Genomic DNA, 15,242 nt, shown 5'->3' on the forward strand with positions numbered 1-15,242 from the left:
GTTACCCTGAGCAAGTTGGTTAATCCAAGCCTGTTTCATCCTGTGAAATAACTCTGGTCCTGCTGCTTGCTAACAATGTTACCCGGAGCAAGCTGGTTAATCCAAGCCTGTTTCATCCTGTGAAAATGAAACAACAGTACCCATTCGGAACGCTGCTGTGAAGATCAATTAAAATTGTAAATCCTGACATGCAACGGGGTGCTCAAAAAATGCTAAACAGTAAACAAAATGCTTTATTTAAGGAAATAGGTGTTTCTTCCTTTTAGTAAGACTTGAGTAATTTTTGAAAATTATATTAGAAACAGGTGTTAATTGCTTATGTTCACCTTTCTTTCATTATTTCCTATACTGAGATCTAGCAACTTGTTTATCAAGTACTTTTTTGTGTGTGTGTGACGGAATTTCGCTCTTGTTGCCCAGGCTGGAGTACAAAGCAGCAATCTCCGCTCACAACCTCCATCTCCTGTGTTGAAGCGATTCTCCTACCTTAGCCTCCAGTACTGGAGGTCATTCACTATATTTGAATGAATTTAAGTGCCAGGTGATGGGGGAGTTCCCTGTCTCCTCCATATATGTTTTTTTCCTAAAATTTGACGTTAAGTTGCATATATTGTGGTCCTTTATCCCTAAATACTTTAGCGTGTATTTCCTAAAAATATTTTCTTTCAGTCATCACAGTTACTAACTTCAGTAAATTTCACATTTATAAAATCTTTTTTTAATTTTTTTGAGTCAGTGTCTGGCTCTGTCACCCAGGCTGGAGTCCAGTGGGTGATCTCGGCTCACTGTGGTCTCTGCCTTCTGGGCTCAAGCGATCCCCCCAAGTGGCTGGGATTACAGGCATGCCCCACCACCACAGCTAATTTTGTATTTTTAGTAGAGATAGGGTTTCTCCATGTTGGTCAGGCTGGTCTTAAACTCCTGACCTCAGGTGATCCGCCTGCCTCGGCCTCCTGAAGTGCTGGAATTACAGGCGTGTGCCACCACGCCCAGCCTTATCAAGTAAATTTTTAAAGTCACATCAAAATTCATGAATTCAGATGCTGATGAGGCAAAGGATTATCTAATAATGTATAAAAAGCAAAGTTTTTCTTCAACAAGTAAACTGTAAGAAAAGGTAGGTGGGGAATTTATAGACTTGAGAGTTATCGATCGCAACCAATTATGAACATTAGCTGGATCCTGACTCCAACAACCTTTACCACATATGCATGGGGGTGGGAGGTAGTGAGATATACCTGGGGAAATCTGGTATCTGTCTGAATATCTGGTATCAAAATTAATTACTCATATTTACTGTTATTGTTTTAGGTGTAACACGCATGTTTTTTTCTAAACACTCTAGAGAAAATTCTGAACTATATACTGAACTGATAGAAGGATTTGTTTAAAAATAAGCAAGTAGGAGATGAAACAAGACTGACCATTAGCTAGATAACTGAAACTGGATAGGCACATGACTGAATTAGTATCATTCTCTCTACTTTTGTATATGTTTAAAATTTTCCATAGTAAAATGGTTGTTTTTTGGTAAAAATATTTAAAAGTTGGCAACTCATACTCAGCAGAAACAACAGGCAAATTAGCTAAAAGCTTAATAAACAAAGACTGTGGAAATAAGATAGGAAATTTTTTTTAAACTTGATATGAACAATAAACATATTTTGGTTCAAAAGAGTAAAAAAATAAAATCCAAAATATATGTTCCTCAGGGTAACCATTAAGGAAACAGGCTAGGCGCAATGGCTCACACCTGTAATCCCAGCAATTTAGGAAGCCAAGGTGGGAGGATGGTTTGAGTCCAGGAGTTCAAGACCAGCCTGGGCAATACAGCAAGACCTTGTCTCTACAAATTTCTTTTTAAAAAAGATTAGCCAAGCGTGGTGACGTGTGCCTGTTGTCCCAACTACTCAGGAGACTGAGGCAGGAACATTGCTTGCACCCAGGAGATAGAGGCTGCAGTGAGCCATGGTGTCCTCCGAGATAGAGTGAGATCCTGTCTCAAAAACAAAACAAAGCAAGAAAACATATGTACATTAAACCTACTTCTGTTTCCTGGACTTTCTTTTCAATCCAAAACCCTTATTATTATTGACCCTCACAGGAGTTTTTTTGTTTTGTTTTGTTTTTGGACGGGAGTCTGGCTGGGTCGCCCAGGCTGGAGTGCAGTGGCGCAATCTCGGCTCACTGCAACCTCTGCCTCCTGGGTTCACGCCCTCAGCCTCCCCAGATGCTGGGACTACAGGCACCCGCCACCATGCCCAGCTAACTTTTTTTTCTATTTTTAGTAGATATGGGATTTCACCGTGTTAGCCATGATGGTCTAGATCTCCTGACCTCGTGATCCGCTCACCTTGCCTCCCAAACTGCTGGGATTACAGGCATGAGCCACCACGCCCAGCCCTCACCCCCATTATTATAGTTGTGTGTTTTATTTCTACATCTCACCTTTTCCTCACTCTTCCTCCTTTCCATTATTCTCTTCTCATCTTCTATATACTTATTTTCCTTTCGTTTTAATTTTCCATCACAAATTTCAAAAGACTAACCAAAGTTAAAGCAGTGAAAAGTAGACAAACTGGATACACATGAGGGCTTATTAGTTTTAGCCACAAACATAATTACTTTCAATTTGGAAAGTCTCTAAAACCACTACATTGCAACATTCATCAGCGCCTGTTTCCTTGCAAAACAGCCCAAACTGTGTTACTGGGTACCAATACTGGAAGTACTGTTTCTAAGTATATAAGGCATTTTATTAAGGATTTGGACAGATTGAGTCCAAACCTTAAACAGTATACATTAAGGCACAATGGAAAGAGCATGATTTAGAGTCCAGGCTCTAGTGACTATCAGCTGAGTTCACTCACTCAACATCTTAGCATCTAATACATACCAGGCACTGGGAAAGACACAAAGACTAACATAACAATCATATAAATTGTTACAATATATATTGATAAGTTCTACAAGACAGATATGTAAAAAGTTTATAGAAGCACAAAACATTTTAATAAAAGTTAGATTAGACTGTCTTTCAACTCCAAAATTCTATTACTCTAAATGCTTTTAAGCTGTTTAATTAGAAGAGAATACCCACAGATAATAATTTTCTATCAAATGATGCTGCCTAAGTACTTAAATTTTGAAATAAAACTAACAGCTAACAATAAGCACCTAGTATGTGCCAAGGAATAGGAGTTTTCTATACACTGTCTCACTTAACAGTCACTCACAAAAATCCCAAGCAGGAAGTATTAATGTCACCATTTTAGAGATAAGGAAACAAAAGCTCAGAAAGACTAAAATAATTTACCAAAGTCTCACACATACTGAGGAAGAGATTTGATTCCAGATCTTCTGACTGCAAAGCCTATTCTCCTTCCACTAAACAATTTGTCTCATTTTCTTCCACTACCTAAGAACAAAATTTCCAGAGATCACCTACTTAAGAGCACCCAAGAAAAACCGTAAGATAGTCTTCAAGTACAGTGACGACTTTTTTAAACTAGAGTACCTAAACCTTTTTAAACTAGAGTAACTGCCGTACACACCCTCTGAAACAAAATGCAAAAAATTACAAAACAAATACAACCAATATACAATAAGTATGTGACCATAAACATATTATGAAAACTTGTTAATAAAAACGAGTAAGATTTTGTGATTTCTTCCAGCTGTTATATTTACCCTTTCTTGGTTCCAAGGCAAATAAACTCCCAAGGAAGGAATAGCCCAGCATATTTCAGTGTATTAACATGCTGGGATGCCCTCTAATTATTTAGAAATACATATTACAGAATATGGAGTACAAAATAAAATATAAAATGCTGTCAAATAAATTTTTTTAAAAGATAGCAACGTAAGTCCACTAAGTCTCGAATGTCTAATCATTAACAAAATTTAAAGTTATCTGAAGTAATGTCATCAACATGTTTTTCTGCGAAAACTTCCTTAACTTCACCTTTTTTTGGTCAATCCTTTTTTCCAGGTTATCAATTTTTAATTGTAAATCTGAACCAGCAAGCACTACATCCCTGAAAAAAATAATCCTTTACAACAAATGAGGGAAAAACGCAGAAAATTTTGTATGCACAATTCCAAAGTTCGTTGGAAAAAGTAGTTTAATTAACATAGTCGCTGGATCCTGGTGACAAGTTTTTCATCCGGACTCCTTTAGACTACAATTCCTGGTCCTCGCCCCAAACTTCGTCTAAGGGCAAATTTTAAGACTAAGAAAAATTAGCTTCAGGTAGCCTTCACTGTCTAGCTCAATTAATGATTCTGTAATACTGAAGTATCCCTCATTAGCAATCACCTCAAACAACAAAAGATCTATTTCAAAGGTTCTCAAGGACTCCAGTCTGTGATATCTACATTCCCCCTCCCTTTAAGAGAACGGGGCCCAAGCAAAGAATCACACACAAACAATTCACTGACGTTGTTTTCACAATTCCTCTGAGAAATTTGGAAATGCTGTTAGGTATCACAACCATTTATGAGTCCTCAGTCTCCCACACAGAGGCGACATTTTCTTTGCTTTCATACCTGCACTACGCAGCACAGAACGCCGGCCCGCAAAAGCCGCTGGATCCTCACATTCCCTCCTTCATCTCGACTCCCCCTCCCCAGCCCCAAACACAAACACGCTCTTCTCTCCACGCTTCTTGCACAATGTCGCTGGCCAGAGGGGGCTTGGCTCAAATTCCACCGCCTCTTCGGGCCCGACGGGAACGCTTCCTCCCTGCTCGGCGCCTCCTCACCACCGCTTCCTCGGCTGTCAGGCCCGGCGCAGCCTCGGCAGGCCCTGCACGGCTGGGGAAGGGGCCATCTCGGCCTCGCCGAGGGCTCTTCAAGATCCTCGGCCCAGTGCAACGGCGTCAGGCAGCTCTTCTCGAGGCAGGGTCCTACACGGGTGCCCAGACGGGCGCTCCCGGGTAACGAGGTGAACAAACGACGGAGCAGGGCAGCACAACACAGCTTCCCTTCCCATCCCGGGGGTCCCCCAACCTCCTCCCGCCCCCGCCGTCTGCCCGCCGCCATTTTGTGCGGAGCCGCTGCGACACAGATACAATGGTCGGCCCGGATCTCGCAGGAAGGGCTCAGGACCCCCACGATACGGGCCTCCACCTTCCAACCCCCTACTCCCCCCAGGGCAGCGGTCCTACCTATGCCTACCCGACTAACAGCCGGATCCCATTCGCGCCCCACACAGTTTAGCACTCAGCCTCCAGTCTCGACGCCGAAAAAGCTACCGCCTCCAATGAGCTGCACGCATGCGCGCCTCTCCAGCCCCTGCGAGCCCTCGTAGGCTCCCGGCGCCTGCGTACCGCTGGCACTGCGCTCGCCCGAAGCCCGAGAAGAGCCGGGCGGAGCTGGCTCTCGGAAGGGGGCGCTCCCGCGTGGCGGCGGCCAAGGCGCCCGCGGTAAAAAAAAAAAACAAAAAAGTCCAGCGCCGTCTCCACCCCTTTGCTGGTTCTGTGCCTGTCCTCTGCAAACCGCTCATCCTTTTAAGATCTATATTGTCTCACCTCCTTCATGAAGTCTTCCCTGATCATTTGTGCCTTCAATAATAACATTATATGGCCAGGCGCGGTGGCTTACGCCTGTAATCCCAGCACTTTGGGAGACAGAGGTGGGTAGATCATCTGAGGTCAGGAGTTCGAGACCAGCCTGGCCAACAAGGTGAAACCCTGTCTCTACTAAAAACACAAAATATAGCCGGGCGTGGTGGTGCGCGCCTGTAATCCTAGCTACTGGGGGTGCTGAGGCAGAATTGCTTGAACCGGGGAGGCCGAGGTTGCAGTCAGCGGAGATCGCACCACTGCACTCCAGCCTGGGCAATAGAGTGAGACTCCATCTCAAACAATAATAATAATAACAATAACATTATATTATAACAGGTTATACTCACGCATAGCACGAAATTTAATGCTTTGTATGGTCAAGATTTTGCCTGCTTTTATCCTGTCACCTTGCACCTTTTGATCCCTATGGCAATGATGTGTATCATTGCTACTCAAAACTGTAAATTACAATTCAACTAAAGCTTATTCAGCTAAAACTTGAACACTCTGAAAATCCTTCTGTCATTTCACAATAAAAAGCCCTATCTGTATGGTAGGTATTCGTAATCCTCATTTTACCCATGAAAAACCTTGGGATGACAGAAGTTAAAGAACTGTGTTATGCAATGTTTTATCTTCTCAAGGTGACTATACTACACCAATATGAAAACCCAGTCATTGGACAAAATCTGGTAAAGCTACAAGCCCTGCCGTATGCATACCACACAAATCACACCACCCACCCTGAGTCTCACACATTGCTTTTACCTAGCACTCAAGCAGATGCATTTCTTTTATTCACATTAAAACAAACATTTGAAAGACTCAAAAGAAAAGTCGTTTTAAAAAGATATCGGATTTTCATTTCAAACTAAAAATCCTGCTAGGGACAACAAACCAAAAACAAAGAAAAAGCCAACAAGCGCCCCCTAAACACCAAATAACCCATGTTAACATTTAATAAGTTTCCTTCTATACATTTCTTTATATTCATACAAACACATTATTTGCATGTAACAGGAAACGTCTTCTTTTTTCGCACATTAGCTATTTGCTTTTCTGATTATTGACATTTCTCCAAGTAAACCATATAATCCTTTTTAAAATAATTATATAATATTCATAGTATACCTGCCTCAGCAATTATTCAACCTGTTGTTGAACACTGAAGTTGTTTCCAGTCTTTCTGCTACTACAAGCATTGCTGTATACAAAGACTACCAAATGATGCTTTAATTTCTAAAGGCTAGAATCATCACAGTGGGACTGCTAGATTAAATGTATATGTGTGTATATACACTTAATTTTAATAGGTGTTGTAGAAAAACTTCCCAAAAAGTTTCTACAAAGTGTCACTTCTGCTAAATATGTAAGAAAATAGGTCGAGCAAGGTGGCTCATGCCTGTAATCCCAGCACTTTGGGAGGCCGAGGTGGGTGAATCACGAGGTCAGGAGTTGGAGACCAGCCTGACCAACATGGTGAAACCCAATCTCTACTAAAAATACAAAAATTACCTGGCTTTGGTAGTGTGTGCCTGTAATCCCAGCTACTTGGGAGGCTGAGGCAGGAGAATCACTTGAACCCAGGAGGCAGAGGTTGCAGTGAGGTGAGATCGTGCCACTGCACACCAGCCTGGGCGACAGAGTCAGACTCTGTCTCAAAAAAGAAAAGAAAAGAAAAAAGAAAAGAAAAGAAAAGAACCATTTCCCTACAAACTCACTTCTTTCTCAAACCTGAAATACTTTAAATATCATTGGACTTCTATCTGTTCTTTAAAGTTTGAAATAATTCACCTTTGAAATATCTTGTTTGGTGCTTTTTCTGAGAGTTGTTCTTCTCTAATTTTCTCTTGATACTTTATGATATTTAGTTGGGTAAGAATTTCTCTCTCTTCCACAATGAATTTGGTAATTTATATTTTGCTTGAAAAGCATTCATTTCATCTAGATTTTCAAACATTTCCCTAGAGTTAGGCAAAGTAACTTATGAAATTTCTTTCATTTCCTTTACCTGGGCCCCTTATATGGCTTTATTTATTTGCACAGCACTTATCACCTTCCAATATACCAATAATTTATTTATTTGTTTCTTCTTCATCTTCCTCCACTAGAAATGTAAGCTCCCTGAGGTCAGGGATATTTGTCTGTTTTCTCCACTGCTTTATTTCCAATACAGAGAATGATACTTGATACATAGTAGAAAATCAGCAAATATTTCTTGCAAGAATGAATGACTCTGATGAGGGTGTGTGTGTGTGTGTGTGTGTCACTGTCGAGCACCTTTTCATATCTACTAGACAGATGTATTTCTTTTTTTCTTTTTTTTTTTTTTTAAGTCTCCATTTAACTGGTTTATCTGCTGCTAATAAATTGGCAACACAAGGAGGGACCGAGGGTGAGGTCCCAGCCAGGCTTCCATGTCCAGGCTTTGGCAGGAGTCATGTGTATTTCTTCATTCAAAATAACTCCTTTTCATATTCTTTGTGCATATTTCTAGTGAAGTGATTGTCTCTTATCAGAGGTAGCTCTCACTATACATATATTTCTCAAATATGTGGCAATTAGTTTCTCCTCACTGAAATTTTGTTTCTATCTTTTGCTATTATAAACTAAATGTTCATTAAATCAAATCAATCTTTTCATTTATGACTTCTGAGTTTTCTTTTCATCCCACTCCCTTGAAGCATACACACCCAGAAATTACACGAAATTCTCCTAAGTTATCTAAACTTCACAGTTGTTCACAATTGTTCACTTTTGTTTACAACTTCACAATTTTATTTCTTACATTTAGATGTTTAATCAATCTAACATAATTTTTATGGTACGAGGTAGATCTAGCTTCATTTTCTTCCAAATGAATAAAGGCAATCATGAAGGTTCCAGATGTTAAGTAAACCATCCTTTTTCACATAATTGAAATATATCTTCCCCTTAAAAAGCAAACAACAAAAACTATTTCGTTTCCATGTATAAAAATGGATTTATGGCCCTTCCAGTCTGATTTAACGATCTATTTGTCTACCTGTGAGTCAGGACCATTTCATTAACTAAGCCAGTAAATATGTATTGTTTATGTTTTTATTTTCTGTATATTATGATGTTTGACATCTTATTCACCTTTCTGGCTGGGGAGAAATTGCCACTCCTGGGGCTAGCCAATTCTTAGAGAAGGCAAAGTTCAGCTGGAGCCTGACTTTGATATGCAAACTACCAATTCAGAGCCATCCTCCTCTATCTGGCTGGTATACCCCAGGAGGCAATATTCCTCTGCCTTAGTCATCCCAGGGCCAGGTACCAGGCAACTACAGACCACTCCTATACCTTAGAGCCTGCGGAAATGATTCAAACTAGCCAGTCCTGAGCTGTTTACTCTGTTCTGCCTTGCCTTGCCCTGAGAAACTCCAATAAAGGCCTTGGCCTGGGCTCCTCCTTCTGCCACTCGTTCCTGCCCCTTCTGCCTCCTGATGGACTTGGGTGTTTCCTCATGTGGCCCTGTATGGCAGAGCATGCTTCCTGCTTTTAGGATTTATGAGCATAGTAAACTTTGTTTCCCTGAGTTTCTCCTGGAACTCCTCTTGTGGCCGCACCTGACTGACCCTCACATAAAATAATGCAAAACAAAATATTACTTGAGGGTGCACTCTGTGCCTGGAACTATTCTAGCCACCAAGGAGTAGCAAAACAAAAGGCAACACTCACTCCTGCCCTCATGGCACATACAGCCTTGATCAGGGAGACAGAAAATTAACAAGTACATTTATAGTATGTCAAATGGTGACAAATGCTATGGAGGAAAACAAAGCAAGATCAGGACACATAACAGAGGCTGCAATTTGAAATGAGATGGTCAAGAAAGGCATCACTAAGAAGGCAACATTGGAGCAGAAATCTGACAAGTGTGTGAATAAGCAGTATAGAATCTAAGAGGAAGAGTATTCCAGGAAGAGTGAAAGTAAAATGTAAAAGCTCTGAGGTGAATGCCAGCTTGCTGTACTTGAGAAAGCCGAAAGCCCAAAGAGGCCACAACAGCATTATTAAGAGGACATGGGAGATGAGGTGGAGAGGAGCTGAAAACACTTGCTGTATTAGTGTGCTAGGGCTGCTGTAACAAATCACAAGTTCGGTGGCTTAGACAACAGAAATTATTTCTCTCCATTCTGGAGGCTGCAAGTCCACAGTCACGGTATCAACAGGTTTGGTTTCTCTTGACATCTCTCTCCTTGGCTTGCAGTTGGCTGCCTTCCCACCGTGTCCTCACATGGTCTTTTCTCTATGCATATGCATCTTCCTGTTCTTATAAGAACACTAATCATATTGGATTAGGGCCCCACCATTATGACCTCATTTAATCATAATCACCTCTTTAAAAGTCCAATCTCCAAATACAGCCACATTCTGAGGTGTATGGGGAGTTAGGGCTTCAACATATAAATTTAGGGAGGACAAAATTCTGTCCATAACATAAGCCATTTTGAAGGCTTTGGTTTTTTACTGTGAATGAAACAAGAAGGTTTTGAGCAAAGGAGTAACATAATTTGACTTACATTACATTGAATATTTACTCTCTGTCACTGTTCTAAGAACTGGAAGATACAACAGTTATCAAATACCTGCCTTCATAGAATTTACATTTTAGTGAAATAAATAATAAATATATAATGTAGTAATGTAAAATTTTTAAAAATACTACATTATGGGAAATGTTACGGGGTTACGTTAGGGGGAAATGATGAGGCAGGGACCGGGGAATGCTTTAGATAGAGTAGTCCGGGAAATCTCAGATAAGGTGACATCTGAGCAGAGATATAAAGGAAGACAGGGAAAAGACATGTAGATATCTGGAAGAAGAGTTTTCAAACCAGAAAAACATCAAGTGCCAAAGCCCTGAGGCAAAACGTATTTCAGGATTAACAAGAAGGCCAGCTCAGATGAGGAAGAATGAAGAGGAAGGATGAGATGAGGATGAAGAACTATCAAGGGACCAGACCACACAAAGCCTTATAGGCCATTTAAGACAATGTATAACACTGAGTAAAAAACTGGATTGGAGATCCCAAGAGTTATCCCTCTAGCTCCTTCACTGATACTAACTTCACTGGATTTCAGATTTCTTACATGTAAAATGTGGGAAGAAGGGGGACTAAATTAGCTTTACCATAAGATGTGAGTCTGGAAATCTATAAACTGAAAAATGCTCACCAGTTTATGGCATCCTAAGAAATTTTCTTTTTTGTTTTTGGAGACAGAGTCTTACTCTGTCACCCAGGCTGGAGTACAGTGGCACGATCTCAGCTCACTGTAACCTCTGCCTCCCAGGTTCAAGCAATTCTTGTACCTCAGCCTCCTAAGTGGCTGGAATTACAGGCATGAGCCACCATGCCTGGCTAATTTTTGTATTTTTTAGTAGAGACAGGGTTTTGCCATGTTGGCCAGGTTGGTCTCAAACTCCCAACCTCAGGTGATCTGCCCACCTTGGCCTCCCAAAGTGCTGGAATTACAGGTGTAAGCCACCGCAACTGGCCAGAAAAATATTTTTTATCTTAGAGTCTACTATATCGAAGCTTTTATGCCTTGTAGTCATGTGGATTATTTCAATAAATCCTCATTCCTATTTAAAAATGTCAATATTCTTGACAAGGAAAAAAAAATCTATCCTACTGCACATCATCTTCTTCCACAATTCCCCACCTTTTTCCCTCACCCACTCTGTTTTCTGATTGGCCAGACAACAAGCATTGAGCAGCTCTATCCAGAGCTCAAGCTTCTGCCTGCTCAGCACAGTCACAGCTCAACACCTGATTAGAAAACAGAACAGTCATCACAAACTTTGTTAACATAAATGGGGCTTTGTCTCAATGACATAGAGAATCTCATCACCATTTCAGCTCAAGTGCAAGTATCCTAATAAATAGGATCTGGGGGCAACTATGGCCTTTTTGTATTTAGAAACTAAATCTAAGTATTGGAATAGATAAAGGGCCATGATAAAGAGTGTGAGAAATCCCAGAGTCATTTCCTGTCCTGAAAAAGGACAAAAATATCAAGAAAACTTGATTCTAACTGATCCTTAAATTTTGGAGTCTATAAGGTGCAACCTGACATAATACATGGAGACGTTCAGAAACTCAAGAAAACAAGCAGCTATTTTTCTGAGTTTTAATCAAAGATAATGCAATGGCAAACAGAAATCAGTTTGTCTCTTCTTGTTAAGGTAATTTTAAAATATGTTCATAAATTTCTTTAATACACTTCACTTCAAGAGGTGGAGCCTAACTCCCTTTCCCTTGAATGTGAGTCAGACTTAGTAAATTGTTTTTAATGAAGATAATGTGGTGGAAGTGATGCTATGTGACTTCCAAGGCTACATCATAAAAAGCAGAGCTTCTGCCTGACGGTTCCTAGCTCTTGGATTACTTACCCTCAAGAAAGCCAGCTGCCATGTTGTGAGAACATCCAAATAGCCGTTAAACAGAAGCCCATAAGGTGGGCCAGGTGCAGTGGCTCATGATTATAATCCCAATACTTTGGTAGGCCTGAGTTCAAGACCAGCCTAGGCAACATAGCATGACCCCATCTTTACAAAAAATTATTTTAAAAATTAGCCAGGCATGGTGGCTTACCTGTAGTCCCAGTTACTTGGGAGGCTGAAGAAGAAGGATCACTTGAACCCAGGAGTTCCAGGCTGCAGTGAGCTATGATCACACCATTCACTCTAGTCTGGGTGAAAGAGCAAGGCACTGCCCCCCAGACCCCCCCAAAAAAAAGGAGAGGAAAAAGAAAGAAAATTGCCAGCCATTTCAGTGAGCCACTTTGGAGACAGAACCTCCAGCCTCAATTAAGCTTTCAGTTGACTACAGCTTAGGTCAATATCCTCCAAGCAATTTCTTGAGAGACACTGAGCTGAGACAGTGTCAGCTAAGTTACCTCTGAATTCCTGACTCATAGATGAGGATAAAAAACATATATTGCTGTTTTAAGCCATTAAGTTTTTGGGTAATCTTTAATACAGCAGTACATAACTAATATATGAAGACTATGAAATCAATTCATTAAAACCATGACTCAAAATCATTACACATCAATCAGTGGAAAATGAGCTGGGCTTTAGAAACAATACATATTTTGACTTGAGTCCAACTTAAGCAATATTAATAATTAGCTTCCTCAAGCATAAAATAATGATCCTTTACCTGCAGGATCATCATCCTATGAACCTCTTACCCTGATAGCACTGTGTACACAGTCTACACGCTAGCTACAAAAACAATTCAAGATACGGAAAATCATGGCGGAGAGGAGGCAGGACGAGACTGCAACTCCTACTTGGATGGACAGAGCAGCGTTTGGAGGCTCACATCATGAACTTTTGCTCCAGAGTGACTGCAAGAATACATTAGGAAAGCCAAGAGAACTCACAGACCCTCTGAAGGAAGTGGATTGCTCCTGCAGGACCCAGGAGACAGCCCCCAAATACTGTGAGTGCCCAAACTGTGGAAGTGGGAAAGGGAGATCATCTGCCCCCAAACACACACCCCCACTGGAGAATCTGAAGGTCTAGGAGATTCTGACCTTACTTGGAGCTGAGTCTATTTAGAGAGCCGAATGAAATACAGGGGTAGAGGAAGCAGCAGGAAAAGCCCTGTAGGCTCACTGGGTCTGCTAGTAAGCCATTTCTGCCTTGCCTCACAGGGGTCCTTGAGGAGGGCTGCCAGAGGCACTGGGAAAAAGCCACAGGGAAAAGGAAACCTCCAGCTGAACTTTGTAACAAATTGAACCAATCAAGAAGTCTTCTGGCCAGAACACAGGCTAGGACATGAATCTAGTGTGCAGACTTCACAGGGAGGGGAAGAAGGAAAGCCCTACTTACTTCCTTAGCTGGGAGGCAGGTAGCCTGGGGCAAGTTCTCAGGCCTGCTCACCCACTGCCTGGGAACAGACTCAGTGCTGTTGTGGCGAGCACAGTGGGAGTGAGACTGGCCCTTTGGGTTGCACGGGAGCTGGGTGAGGCCTGTGACTGCTGCCTTTCCCCCAACTTCCCTGACAACCTGCATGACACAGGAGAGGCAGCCATAATCCTCCTAGGAACATAACTCCATTGACCTGGGAACCGCACCCCCATCCCCCACAGCAGGTGCAGCAAGACTGGCCCAAGTAGAGTCTGAGGTCAGATGCACCTAGCCCTTTCCCCACCTAATTGTCCTTCCCTACTTACCCTGGTAACTAAAGACAAAGGGCATATACTCTTTGTATTTATGAGTTTTAGGGTCCCTCCCACCACCTGTTCGTCCCCATACTACCACAGCTGATGCTCTCTTGAAAGCACCACCTCCCAGCAGGAGGCCAACCACCACAAAAATAGTGTACTAATCAACCAAAGCTAAGGACCCTCACAGAGCCCATTTCAACGCTGCTACTTCCACCAGAGCAGGTGCCAGTATCCATTGCTGAGAGACCCACAGACAGTTCACATCACAGGACTCTGTAAAGACAACCCTCAGTACCACCAGGGAGCCTGGTAGACTTGCTGGGTGACTAGATCCAGAAAAGAGATAACAATCACTACAGCTTAGCTCTCAGGAAGCCACATCCCTAGGAAAAGGGGGAGAGTACTACATCGAGGAAACACCCATAGAACAAAAGAATCTGAACAACAGCCTTAAGCCCTAGACCTTCCCTGACAAGAGCCTACCCAAATGATAAGGAACCAGAAAACCAGCTCTGGTAATATGATAAAACAAGGTTCTTCAACACCTCCCAAAAATTACACTAGCTCACCAGCAATGGAATCAAATCACGAAGAAATCCATGAGCTACCTGAAAAGCATTCAGAAGGTTAGTTATTAAGCTAATCAGAGAGGCACCAGAGAAAGGCAAGGGCCAATGTAAGGAAATTTTTTAAAATGATACAAGTGAAGGGCAAAATATTCAATGAAATAGGTAGCATAAATAAAAAACAGTAAAAACTTCAGGAAACAATGGATGCACTTACAGAAATGCAAAATTCTCTGGAAAGTCTCAGCAACACAATCAAACAAGCAGAAGAAAGAACTTCAGAGCTCGAAGACAAGGTTTTTGAATTGACCCAATCCAACAAAAAGAAAAAAGAGTAAGAAAATATGAGCAAAGCAAGCCTCCAAGAAGTCTGAGATTATGTTAAATGACCAAACCTAAGAGTAATCAGCATTCCTGAAAAAGAAGAGAAATCTAAAAGTTTGGAAAACATATTTGGGGGAATAATTGAGGAAAACTTCCCTGGTCTTGCTAGAGAACTAGATATCCAAATACAACAAACTCAAAGAACACCTGGGAAATTCATCGCAAAAAGATCATCACCCAGGCATCTTGTCATCAGGTTATATAAAGTTAAGACAAAGGAAAAAATCTTACGAGTTGTGAGGCAAAAACACCAGGTAACCTATAAAGGAAAACCTATCAGATTAACACCACATTTCTCAGCAGAAACCCTACAACCTAGAAGTGATTGGGGCCCTATCTTCAGTGTCCTCAAAACAATTATCAGCCAATAGGCCAGGCGTGGTGGCTCACACTTGTAATCCCAGCACTTTGGGAGGCTGAGGTGGGCAGATCACAAAGTTAGGAGTTTGAGACCAGCCTGGCCAACATGGTGAAACCCTGTCTCTACTAAAAATACAAAAATTAGCTGGTAGTGGTG

At 41.6% G+C, this 15,242-nt stretch overlaps 1 protein-coding gene across 5 annotated transcripts in view; it reads right to left on the reverse strand.

Moving 5' to 3' along the window:
* Window positions 1-15,242, reverse strand: part of ZNF638 (zinc finger protein 638) — a 174,277-nt gene that overhangs the window by 104,714 nt on the left and 54,321 nt on the right. For 2 of the 5 annotated variants that reach the window (XM_011945201.1, XM_011945198.1), the window contains exon 1: window positions 5,169-5,287. The exons of 1 other annotated variant lie outside the window; for it this stretch is intronic. The gene's annotated coding sequence lies outside the window, so the exon portion shown is untranslated. Of the gene's footprint in view, window positions 1-5,168; window positions 5,291-15,242 lie in introns of those variants that run through there. 2 more of the 5 variants (XM_011945199.1, XM_011945200.1) reach the window with 2 other exon arrangements.

Source organism: Colobus angolensis, unplaced genomic scaffold, assembly GCF_000951035.1.
Source record: "Colobus angolensis palliatus isolate OR3802 unplaced genomic scaffold, Cang.pa_1.0 Scaffold24, whole genome shotgun sequence".
Taxonomy (NCBI): Eukaryota; Metazoa; Chordata; class Mammalia; order Primates; family Cercopithecidae; genus Colobus; species Colobus angolensis.